General features: G+C 42.6%; 1 pseudogene; it reads left to right on the top strand.

Annotated features, from left to right (window-relative positions):
* Nucleotides 1-12,742: 12,742 nt before the first annotated feature.
* On the top strand, nt 12,743-12,860 carry LOC126419984 (5S ribosomal RNA; annotated as a pseudogene).
* The last annotated feature ends 845 nt before the right edge of the window (nt 12,861-13,705 follow it).

Consider the following 13,705-nt stretch of genomic DNA (forward strand, 5'->3'; position numbering starts at 1 on the left):
AATAAAAGAAAGCTTCCGGATTGGAATTCAAATTCAAAGTGAAAGGATATCAATGATACGATTCGCTGATGACATTGTTGTCCTTAGTGAAAGTAAAGAAGAATTTCATGATCTGCTGAATGGAATGAGCAGGCTAATGAGGACAGAATCGGAGAAAGATAAAATTTAATGAGAACTAGCATAAATGAGAACAGTGAGAAACTTATCATCTGGATTGATGGTCACGAAACAGATGAAGTTAAGGAATTCTGCTACCTGAGCAGCAAAATAACCAATGATGGACGGAGCAAAGAAGACATCAAAAGCAGACTAGCACTAGCATAAAAGGGATTCCTGGCCATGAGAAATCTACTAGTATCAAACATAGGTGTTAATTTCATGAAGAAATTTTTAAAAGTGTGCGGTTGGAACACAGCATTGTGTGGTAGTGAAACATGGCCTGTGGGGAAACTGGAACAAAAGAGAAGCATTTGAGATGAGGTGCTACAGACGGATGTTGAAAATTAGGTGGAATTATAAGGTAAGGAATGGGTAGGTTCCGCGCAGAGTCGGAGAAGAAAGGAATATGTGAAAAATACTGACAAAGAGAAGTATCAGTATGACAAGACATCTGTTAAGATATCAGGGAATAACTTGAGTGGTACTATAGGAAGCTGTAGAGTGCAAAAACTGTAGGGAAAGGCAGTGATTGGAATACATACAGGAAATAATTGACGAAGGAGGTTGGCATAGGAGAGGAATTCGTGGCGACTGCATCAAATCAGTCAGAAGACTGATGACTAAAAAAAAAAAAAAAGATCTCTTTCATACCATTATATAATCTGTCTGAAATATTCTGTCTCTTATCATACATAACCTTCGTTTGCGATTCTGTGAACTACGTTCTAGCAATGATTAAACTGCGCTCTCTGCAGAATTCTACGTGGAGCCTTCCCCTCTCATTCTTCTCCCCTAGTCCACGTTTTCCCACTATTTTTCCTTTTTCCTGCTATCGCATTCCAGTCCTCCATACATATACATTTTCGTCTCCCGTACCTGATTAATTTCTGTAATCTCATCAAACATGTTTTCAATCTCTTTATTATATGAGGAGTTAGTTGGCTAATAAACATGTGCCACAGTAGCGGGTAAGATAAGGGAAAGAAAAATGCAAGAACACAATTACAAATAAACAGTTTGTATCTCTTCAGTGAAGTTGCCGTTACGCCGAATTGCGAGTAATACTGTCACCAAGCTTTTCTGGAGATGGACTATTGATTGCAAATCCTTCCGAATATCTGTTTTCGTATGATTTTGGCTTTCTTCAGCGGTTTCTTAGTAGGTTATGCTCTACAGATTGAAACTGGAGAAAATGCACAACGGTAGTAAATTAAGGAGATGGTCATTGATAAATTGAAATTACCGGAGGTATCTGAGAGTGTGTAAGGGCACACATGCAAATGCTGACTGAAACAGTGGAAAAAATGCAACGGAACACGAATGGGTAGCTCCTAGAGGTAAAATGGTGAAGGCAGCAGAGGATATAATAGTCAAAACTTCAAGGGCCACTAGAAATTCTTCATTAACAGACGAGAAATTGATATATCTGACTAAACGAGAAAATATAGAAATGAAGCAAATGAAACAGGTGAAAGGAAATACGTATACATACAAAGTGATATTTTCAGAAAATGGAGAATGCCGAAGCAGGTATGACTGGAGGAGAAATGAAAAGCTTTAGAAGCGTGCTTGAATATGGTCACGGTAGCTGTCGCTTAAGACCCCTTTAAAGAAAAGAGTTGCACCTCTGTGAGTGTCAAGATCTCAGATGAAAAGCCAGTACTAAGCAATGAAGGGAAAGCTGAAAAAAGGAAGGGATGTATAGAGGGGCTACATTACGAAAATGGACCTGAAAGCAATACTGACGTATAGATGTAAAAGAAAATAATGGGAGGTGACATGGGAAATATAATATTATCAGAAGAACTTTACAGAGTACTGAAACACCAACGTCGGTGGGAGGCTCATGGAGCAGACGACATTCCATCAGAATTGTTGATATCTTAGAGATAGCCAGCCATTTCAAAACTGTTCCGCCTGGTGTGAAAGACATATGAGACAGGGGAAATACTCTAATACTTCAAGAAATATGTAATAGATCAAGTTCCAAAAGGCGCATGTACTGACATGTTGAATACTACTGATCCGATAGTAAGTCTTGATTTCAAAATATTGATACGAATTAATTACAGAAGAATGGAAAAAAGGAAGATGCCGGCGTCAGGGAAAATCAGTTTGGGTTTCGGAGAAATACAGGAACACGCAAGGCGATACTGACCATGCGATTTATCTTAGAAGGTAGTTTAAAGAAGGGCAAACCAATGTTTGTAGCATACGTGACAATACAAAGCTTTTGACACTGTTGCGTGGCGTACACTCTTTCTATCCTGAAGAGAGCAGGTATAAAATATATGGAGCGAAGGTTAGTTACAACACGTAGAGAAACCACACTCCAGTTATAACAGAGGAAGGACGTCAAATAGAAACAGCGTTGAAAAGGTACTGAGGCAGTCTTGTAGTGTACCACCGATGATTTCCAATCTTCATATTGAGCAGGCGGTAAACAAAACCTAGGAGCTATTTGGACAGGAAATAAAAGTTCATGAAGAAGAGATAAAAACTTTCAGATTAGCTGATGGCATTGTAATTCTGTCAGACACTAAAGGACCTGGAAGAGCAGTTGAACGAAATCGATAATGCGTTGAAAAGATGTTATAACATGGGCGTCAACAAAAGAAAGAAAAACGGAATAGAATGCAGTCAAATTAAATCAGGCGATACTGAGGGGATTAAGTTGTGAAATGAGACAAGAAAGTGGTAGATGAGATTTGAAATTTAGGCAGCAAAATAACTGACGAGGGCAGAAGTAGGGAGAATGTATGCCGTAGAGTTACTATAACAATAAAAGAATTTATGGAAAAGAGAAGTTTGTTAACATGTGACATAAATTTAAGTGTTAAGGTTTTTCCTGAAGGTATTTATCTGGAGTGCAGCGTTGTGCGGAAGTGAAATATGCACAGTAAGCAAGTCGGACAAGATGAGAATAGAAACTTTTGAAAGGTGATGCTACAGAAGAATTCTAAAGATTAGGTGGGGAGAGCGAGTAGCTAATGAGGAGATAATGAATTGAAATGAGGAGAAAAGAAATTCATGGCAGAGGGTTAAAAGAAGGGATCGGATGATAGGACACGTTCATCTGTTTGGTGTGGGAGGGAAGTATGGGACGTAAAAATTGTGGAGGGAGACAGAGCTGACTACAGAAAGTAGGTTCAGATGGATAGGAGTCCTGTAGTTATTCAGACATCAAGAGGCTTGCACAGGATACACCAGCTTTTAGAGTTGCATTAAACCACCTCTGGACTGAAGACGATAAAAACAGAGAGGTAGCAGTGTCTTAGGACGTACATTTTGCCCACTGCAGTTAAATTTTTTACATTTTAAATTGACTTTTTGAGTTGTTTGTTTTACGCGAGATAAAAAATATGCTTTTAAATGAATAATTTGCTAACAACACATTTAATTGTCGAAAGAAGTGGCATGTATATTGGAATTACCTAATTAACTAATGAAAAACGCAGGGTGCAAAACAATACAAGCCAAACAAGCGTTAACAAATGCAAATAAAATAGAAGCGTTGAGTTGCCGACAAGCACATGCACAGAAAAAGGAAAGTTGCTAGCTTTTGGAGTTATCCCTTGACGAGCTAGAATGAAATGCCCCTAGGAAACGCACACGCACGAGCGTTAGCGCTCGACCGCACACTAGCGCGTGCCTGCTCTTACACATGCCTGTACGGACAGGCGAATCCATATGCCGAAATACAGCATGGCACTGTTAGTCCAGACGACATCAAGTAGGGGCATAGGCGCTCTGTGAGCGTGTGTGAGTTTTCTGTGTGTATTTCACTCTAGCACGTCAAAGAATAGCTCCGAAAGCTAGCAAGTTTTCTTTGCCTTGTGTGTGTCTATCGACTACAAAAGGAAATATGATGTTTAAAGGACATCATATTCGCCGTTGACTGTAGAAGTTATTTATTTCAAATCGCAAAAGAATCGGCTCCAAGCACTATGGGACTTAACGTCTGAGGTCACCAGTCCCCTAGCCTTACAACTACTTAAACCTAACTAACCTAAGGGCATCACATGCATACATGCCCGATGCAGGATCCGAATCTGCGACCGTAGTAGCAGAGCGGTTCCGCACTGAAGCGCCTAGAATCGCTGGGCCTTCAAATCGCAATTTCGGTCTTTGAGCTATTTTCAGGTAATACTGCAAAAGCTAAAAGAATATAAAAATGAAGTACTGAGTGTGTATACAGAACTGCAGAAACATGTTATGTAGACATTAATGCATTACAGAAAGGTGAAAATAATACATCAGTTACATTTTACTTCATCACATGTTAGACTTTAAAATCCTCCGACATGTATACGTGCCATTGTCAAAAATAAGTCTTTTCGCTGTAGAAGGACAATAACGTCAGACGAGTGCGAAGCTCTGTGATTCCTGAAATAAAGTAAATTACATGAAATTTTTGCCAGCGTACCAATGAACGAGACACACTGACTTTTGAATGTATTTTCGTGCCAATTGGCTTAGCTCACATGCAAACGGTGTGTTAGAACACTGATTTTTAGCGATTTATGTAAAGGGTGTAACATTGGTAACGTCTCACATAAAGTAATTGATTTTACGATGTATGGAGCTTCATACTCGTCTGATGCTGCTGTACTATTACAGTGAAAACATTATTTTTGAGGATGACATGTATACACATCGGAAGATTTTGAAGTCTCTTGTGCTGAAGCAAAATGCAAGTGATGTACGATTTTCGCTATTTTTGTAATGATTTATTGTCTACATGATATGTTTGTACAGTTCTGTATAACGTATACACTCTGTGATTCATTTTTGTGTTCTTTTAGCTTTTGAAGTACCTCATGAAAATGGCACGGAGGTCGAAACTGCAAAAATGAAATAAGTAACTTCTACATTCAACGGCGAATATGATGTCCTTTAAAAAATTCTACATGACTGTGAACCCCGACCATGAGAAGTTAATCAAAACGACATGTAAACTACTGGCCATTAAAATTGCTACACCACGAAGATGTGATACAGACGCGAAATTTAACCGACGGGAAGAATAACCTGTGATACGCAAATGATTAGCTTTTCGGAGCATTCACACAAGGTTGACGCCGGTGGCGACACCTACAACGTGATGACATGAGGAAAGTTTCCAACCGATTTCTCATAGACAAACAGCAGTTGACCGGCGTTGCCTGGTGGAACGTTGTGATACCTCGTATAAGGAGCAGAAATGCATACCATCACGTTCCCGACTTTGATAAAGGTCGGATTGTAGCCTATCGCGATTACGGATTATCGTATCGCGACATTGCTGCTCGCGTTGGTCGAGATCCAATCACTGTTAGCAGAATATGGAATCGGTGGTTTCAGGAGGGTAATACGGAACGCCGTGCTGGATCCCAACGGCCTCGTATCACTAGCAGTCGATATGAGAGGCATCTTATCCGCATAGCTGTAACGGATCGTGCAGCCACGTCTCGATCCCTGAGTCAACAGATGGGGACGTTTGCAAGACAACGACCATCTACACTAACAGTTCGACGACGTTTGCAGCAGCATGGACTATCAGCTCGGAGACCGTGGCTGCGGTTACCCTTGACGCTGCATCACAGACAGGAGCGCATCCGTGTTTGGCGATATCGCGGTGAACGCACATTGGAAACGTGTATTCGTAATCGCCATAGTGGCGTATCACCCGCGGGATTGTATAGGGTGCCATGGTTACACGTCTCGGTCACCTCTTGGTCACATTGAACAGTGGACGCTATATTTCAGATGTGTTACGACCCGTGGCTCTACCCTTCATTCGATCCCTGCGAAACCCCACATTTCAGCCGTATAATGCACGACCGCATGTTGCAGGTCCTTTACGGGCCTTTCTGGATACAGAAAATGTTCCACTGCTCCCCTGGCGAACACATTTGTAAGTAGCCTGTTTAGGTTTTTATATTGGTAACGCCATGTAGCGGTCTGCATGAAAATCACTGGCTGTGCTGTGCGCAGTCCGTGGCTGGTTTGCATTGTTGGAATTTGCTATTGTAGTGGGCAGTTGGATGTGAACAGCGCGTAGTGTTGCGCAGTTGCAGGTGAGCCGCCAACAGTGGTGGATGTGGGGAGAGAGATGGCGGAGTTTTGAGAGCGGTTTGATCTGGACGTGTGTCCATCAGAGACAGTAAATTTGTAAGACTGGATGTCACGAACTAATATATATATTATGACTTGTGAACACTATTAAGGTAAATACATTGTTTGTTCTCTATCAAAATCTTTCATTTGCTAACTATGCCCATCAGTAGTTAGTGCCTTCAGTAGTTAGAATCTTATATTTAGCTGGCAGTATTGGCGCTTGCTGTATTGCAGTAGTTCGAGTAACGAAGATTTTTGTGAGGTAAGCGATTCATGAAAGGTGTAGGTTACTGTTAGTCAGGACCATTCTTTTGTAGAAATTATTGAAAGTCAGATTGCGTTGCGCTAAAAATATTGTGGGTCAGTTTAAGCACAGTCATTTATAATTTTTCTAAGGGGACGTTTCACATTCTCCAGATCTCTCACCAAATGAAAACGTCTGGTCAATGGTGGCCGAGCAACTGGCTCGTCACAATACGCCAGTCACTACTCTTGATGAACTGTGGTATCGTGTTGAAGCTGCATGGGCAGCTGCACCTGTACATGCCATCCAAGCTCTGTTCGACTCAATGCCCAGGCGTATCAAGGTCGTTATTACGGTTGTTCTGGGTACTGATTCCTCAGGATCTATGCACCCAAATTGCGTGAAAATGTAATCACATGTCTGTTCTAGTATAATATATTTATCCAATGAATACCCGTTTATCATCTGCATTTTTTCTTGGTGTAGAAATTTTAATGGCCAGTAGTGTAAGTCATATGAATGAGAAGATGAAAAGTTGTTGTAGGGCTAATCTGCATTATGAGCTGTAAACGGGTGAGAGCCATCCCCATGTGACGCGTTTGCCGCTTCCACTGGGCCAGACGCGGAACTATGCAGCCTACAAATACTATCTCTCCCAGCTCGTCTCCATGAAGCCGCGTGGAATAGACGCGCGATTAGAGGCGCCATGTCACTATTTGCGTGGCGCCTCCCGCCGGAGGTTCGAGTCCTCCCTCGGGCATGGGTGTGTGTGTTTTCCTTAGCGTAAGTTAGATTAAGTTAGTTTGTGTGTAAGTCTAAGGACCGATGACCTCAGCAGTTTGCTCCCTTAGGAATTCACACACATTTGAATATTTTTGTCTCCAAGAAGCTGGAGTACTTGGGCATCAGGATAAGTGTAGCTTTTTCCTCGAAACCACTCAGGCTCTATGCTCTGATGCAATTTAAAGTCGCCCCTGAAACTTACGCGAAATGCATCTTTCGACAGACTTTGGTTGGTTGACTGATTCGGGAAAGGGGACCTAACAGCGAGGTGACAGGTTCCATCGGATTAGGGAAGGATGGTGACGGAAGTCGGCCGTACCCTTTCAAAGGAATCATCCCAGCATTTGCCTGAAGCGAGTTAGGTAAATCACGGGAAACGTAAATGAGGATGGCCGGACGCGGGTATGAACCCTTGTCCTACCGAACAGGAACACGTGCGCAGAATGCTAACCAGTGCGCCATCTCTTTCGGTGGCAGACTTTGGGAGATTTCCTGTAAAGCAGCCGGTGTTCACGGAACTTGCACCCCAAGAAATTACCGTTGTACATGATCACGGTGGCAGGATATCTAACCTAACATTCGCTTCACTGTGCTGTGACATACCCTAGGCGTCTCCCCGACAACCTGTGTGGCGTCTAGCAACCCCATCAGCGCAAGAGTGAAAACGAAAGGGATACGCGTGGTTAGTCACCGTGGAATCGAATTTTCGCAGCTCCCCTCCCCCTCCCTAGGGAGGGGGGGGGGGCGAGAGGGGGATGTGTTTTGCGAACCGACCCAGTGCGAGGATGCGTGTGACCGGCTCCGCGCGCACGAGTGTGTGTTCGAACACCATCTGCTGGAATGCAAACACTGCGACTCATTAAAGCGGATCGGCTGCGTTACAACAAAAAACAAACATTTTCGGGAGTGGAATGCACGCATGCGAGGTTAACACATTATCGGATTTCTGCACGCCACACTGTTCGATTTTAACGGTTCACTTAAGCTGTGGCGTCTGCTATGTCTTTTTATCCTCCTAGTGTTGGGTTTTCCTCTTTTTTTTTAAGTCCCACTGTTTGATTTTTTGTCACACATCGGCTGCTACATGTAATTCTCAATTTGCGACACATTTTCAATCAGCCTTTATTTTCTGCCGCAGTCGGAATTTGGTGAATCCGTCTCTTTTTTTTACTGCCCGTGTTGCATTATTATTGCGTCAGTGACAGTGCTCCGACATACAAATATTACGGAACGGCGTGAAATGAAATCATATGCAATTAAAGAGAGAGCTTCATACGCAGCGGCAACAATAAATATTACGTGACTTATTTTCGTTCGAAATTTTTGTTCCAATGAATTGCACATATTTACACGGGGCGTGTAAACTTTGCAGCATTTTCTGTAATTAACATCGCCAAATTACTATTTGCCGGGCCATGTTTCGATTCGTTTTTGTGAACAGTTGAATAACAAAAACTTCCACAAACTGTCATTCTTATTTTCCCATAGGAATAGGTAATAATGTACGTCGTGTAGCGTAAAACTGTTGTCACTTATACTCTTTGAATTACAACAGGAGTAACAGTATCATAGTCTCGCACTGGAACTCAACAGATCACGTGACTGCAGGACAAAAAAAGTCCTCGAGAAGACGAAAATATGTTTATTGCAGACTGCACAAAGAGAGAGTTTACAGCCCCTCCTGCTGGAAGAATCTTCATATTAAAGAATGTTTTTACCTTTTTCTTGATATCAGTTATTTAACATCTTCCTTCTGATGCTATTTATTATAATCCATAAGCTAATTTACATATGCTCATTAATCTCGTTTGCTTAGAAACCAACCCATTTCTTTATATTCCTTTCCCATTGCTATCATTCTACCATAATCATCTTTGCCGATAAAAAGATTTAGTAAAATAAATATAAAGGAAGTATCAATTCACTGAAAGTAATTTATTGTACATGTCAGAACAGGAAAATAAAAAAAACGCGAAAAACAATGAAAGACGATCAGATATAAGATTGCGTATAATTAAGATACCGCCAGTTGCTAATTTCTATACAGGAGAAACAGGTGCAATGTGCCGATGACACCGCCTTCCTTGCTCTTGCCCCCTCCCCCCAACGTTCCCAGCGCCTCCTCCAGTCCCACCTTGACCTGTTCACCACATGGTGCAACCAATGGCTCCTTAAGATCAATCTCTCCTAGACCCAGGCAATCATCATAGGCCACACCACCCCCTCTTCCGCCTCCTAGATTTCTACCTTACCATCTGTGGCCGCCCCATTGCCCTTACTCCTACCCTCAAGCACTTTGGCATCACCCTTGACAGCCACCTTTCCTGAACCCCCGATCGCCTCACAGTCCAAGCCAAGGCACATAACCATCTCCGACTCCTCAAACTCCTCTCTGGTCGAACATGAGGATTAGACACTTCCACTATCCTACATACCTGTAAGTCCGCCCCATCCTATGTTATGCCCACCCAACTTGGATCTCTGCCCCCCCCCCCACCTACTACAAACCCCTCCAAATCCTTGAGAGCCATGCACTGCGCCTTGCTTATTGCATCTGTCTCCTGTCCCCCACACGGATCCTTTATGATCTGATTTCCTTCCCCCATCTCCTCCTGTTCCTAGAACGAATACAGATGCCATACGTCTCCTGCAAACTGGATCCCCCCCATCCTTTCGTTTCCCCCATCCTATCCCACCCTAACCCACTGCTGCACCTGTACCACAGTGTCCCACTTGGTCTCCATCAGCATACACTCCATACCCTAATCCATGGTGCCTTCCGCCAACTCTCCCTCCTGGATGATGTCTATGTGCCTTCCATCTACCCCTCCTACAAGATATAATCCCTCCTCTTTCTCCCCCACCCTCCCCAGGGCTCCCTATCTTCCTCCCTCTCCCCCTTCTTTTCTTCCTCCCTTTCCCCTGCTGAACGCCTTCTGTCTCTTTTTCACCCCCCTGGGCTTCTAGCTCCTTTCCTTCTCTCCTCCACTGCCCCCTCCTACCCCCCTCCTGGATTTCCCACTACCGCCTCTTCCCCTCCCTTTTCTTGCCCCCCCTCCTCCCTTCACCCAGTGGTAGGTCCCATTCAGTGCAGTGATTTTTAACATTTTCGCTGTGGTGGCAGTGTTACTCCAGTGCTGGGTACAGTGCTACGTTCCACCAGCACCAACAGTGTCACCAGCATCATTCCTTTGTGTTCCCACTGGTGTTTCTTTGTTTTTTGTGTCGACTCACAGTGTTCATTCTAGGTATGTGTCTGTCACTCTCGTCTATGTTGTTTTTAAATCTTCAGTTTATACTCATCTATTTTTATTCTTGTTTTTTTATCACTTTATACCATTCTCTGTTTTGTGTTCTTTTCTCATGTGACTATGTTGTTTCTGTAACTCTCTTGGCTGAACAGCGGCGTATTGTGCCGCTGCCAGCCCACCCCATTTTTGGCAGTGAAATAACAATAAAGAAAAAAATTTATGTAAACAAAAAGAAAGTGATCTGGTTATTATGTTTTTCCACGTTTTTACCAGTTGTAAAGTTATGCAGATTGTAGTAGTAATGTTTTCTTCGTGGTGTATTGTAAATCAGAAGATGACAGCTGGACTCTGCCGAAACAGATCATTTGGGAAATGATCGAGTTAGTGCAGCAGTGATAGGTAATTCAACCGATAGAATCCCGTCCGGTAAGCGTTATGAAGCTAGACATGTTTTCTCTACAGGTATTTTGTGATGTCACTGCCTGGACTCAAGTCTCTTGGCTACTAATCATTTTAAAGTAACTGTCTGTGTACACTATAAACAGTGCCTGCACGAGTTATGAAGACTCTTATTTATGTTTCAGTCAGTTGCTTTATTTCTCTTGACCTGAAGCAATTCATTTTCATGCCAGGTTGGGTTTAACTGTAGCTCGAGTACTAGATTTTATATTGTAACAGACTACATCGCATTTTAATGTGGATTTGGAACAATATATTTAAATTTTAGCTGGTCCGTCTGTCGTGTCGTCTGTACAATTTCTCTGTTATCTCCTACAACTGTTATTTTTCTCAGAAACCACTTTAGACCAAATGGAATCCTTTGCTAGCCACAGCTCAATAAGCCGGCCGGTGTGGTCCAGCAGTTCTAGGTCTGGAACCGCGTGACCGCTACGGTCGCAGGTTCGAATCCTGCCTCGGACATAAATGTGTGTGATGTCCTTAGGTTAGTTAGGTTTAAGTAGTTCTAAGTTCTAGGGGACTAATGACCTCAGATGTTAAGTCCCATAGTGCTCACAGCCATTTGAACCACAGCACAATAATCTTGTAGCCACGTTCAATTAGTAACAAAACAGTAGTATCTACAGCCTATATTCACACTGTAACTATTCTAACCTTTTCTTCGCGGTTCATACGAGAGTGATATGTAGGCGATGAATAATATATTCCTACATTCATCACGTGACGTGTGCTCTTGAAACTTACTATACAGGCTTCCACAGAATACATTCCGTCTGTCTTCAAAAGTTTGTGGTTTCAATTTTTGCGAACATATTAGTGACTCTCTCAAATGTGTCAAACAGACCTGTGATCTTTCGTGCTGATGTGTAAGTTCGATATCCCCTGTTACAGTAGTTTCATTTGGTATAGGAACAATATTCGTGGATGGATATCACTACTGTTTTGTAAGCAGTTTCCTTTGTAGACTGATTGCATTTCCCTAGTATCCTACCAATGAACCAAAGTCTGCCATCTGCTTGAAGCGCGGCTGTTCCTGTATGATCGTTCCATTTCATACCCTTACAGACTGTTAAATCAAAGTATGTGTATGCATTGTTTACCAATCACCACAATAGCCCGTTGATATTGTTGTCAAGACATACTAGGTCTTTTTATTCCATTTTGTGAAGCAAGGAAGTTTACATTTCCAAACATCTAAAGCATTTCTCCAATTATTGTACAACTTTGAAATCTTATCAAGGTCTGACTGATTATTTATGCAGCTTTTTAGGTAAATTATTTCATTACAGATACCGTGAAACTGAGTATGTTTCTGGGTGGGGTATTTACTTGCGACAACAGCCCGCTTCAGTGTTTTGTTTATAAATACTGTAATTAGGAACAAAATTCAACAGTGGCTCTGGCGCAGTGTGTTCTTGCATAGTACTGCCGTTAGTGATGAAAACAGCAAGTGTGTGGTTTACACATGAACTGGTCACAAAATTATTTTGTTTGTAGATGCGAAAACGGGTTTATACTTTACTTGGAAGCTTTCTGTTACTACCGATAGCTTCTAAGAGCTGTCTAGCTGGAGGTAAGGTGATAGAAATATGTATATATAGGTTTTTAAATTTTTTCGTCTAGTTCCTTAGGACTAAATAGGGAAGCAAACCTTCGTGGCCATGGAACGACCTAGTACATGAAATTTATATAATGAAAGTTAATAATTGATGACATAAAATTTACACGAATCCTATGCAGACGACAAGGCAACGGCCTTGCCGCAGAGGATGCACCGGTTCCCGTCAGATCACTGAAGTTAAGCGCTGTCGGGCGTGGTCGGCACTTGGGTGGGCGACCTTCTGGGCCGTCATGCGCTGTTGCCATTTTTCGGGGCGCACTCAGCTTCGTGATGTCACTTGGGGAGCTACTCGACCGAATAGTAGCGGCTCCGGTCAAAGAAAATCATCATAACGACCGGGAGAGCGGTGTGCTGACCACATGTCCCTCCTACCCGCATTCTCAGCTGCGGATGACACGGCTGTCGGATGGTCCTGATTTGCCACTGGTAGCACGAAGACGGAGTGCTTTATGCAGACGACAAGCAGCTGGGTATTTACCAACATCAACACTGTAACGCTGGAAGCTGTTTAATTTCCTTTCGGCGAACGTCCCAAGAGGTTAGAAGGAATGAGTCGTGACCAAATGCTTCAGTTTAGATTTAAAATCCATGGATTATTCCTTTTTTCAATTCTGATGGAAACTTATTTGCAAATAGGTAAGGCAGAATACTGCACGTCTCTATGCTAATGTGTAGATCATTCTACATAAGCCGCAGATATTACAAAAATTTTCTTCACCCATTGGAAAATGAAGAAAGTTATTCCGTAGACTGCAGAAGTACCTTTCTGACGGCACACAGATCTGCAGAACCAATAGTAACAATTGAAATTGTAGACAACAAGTCGCATTAATTAATTTAAGGACGTCTGTGAGCCGGCCTGTGTGGCGGAGCGGTTCTAGGCGCTTCAGTCTGGAACCACGTGACAGCTACAGTCGCAGGTTCGAATCCTGCCTCGGGCATGGATGTGTGTGGTGCCTTAGGTTAGTTAGGTTTAAGTAGTTCTAAGTTCTAGGGTACTGACGACCTCAGATGTTAAGTCCCATAGTGCTCAGAGCCATTTGAACCTTTTGTTTTTGACGTCTGTGAATGGTTTAGTAAAAAAAAGTT

The sequence above is a fragment of the Schistocerca serialis genome, chromosome 9 (assembly GCF_023864345.2).
Source record: "Schistocerca serialis cubense isolate TAMUIC-IGC-003099 chromosome 9, iqSchSeri2.2, whole genome shotgun sequence".
Lineage (NCBI taxonomy): Eukaryota > Metazoa > Arthropoda > Insecta > Orthoptera > Acrididae > Schistocerca > Schistocerca serialis.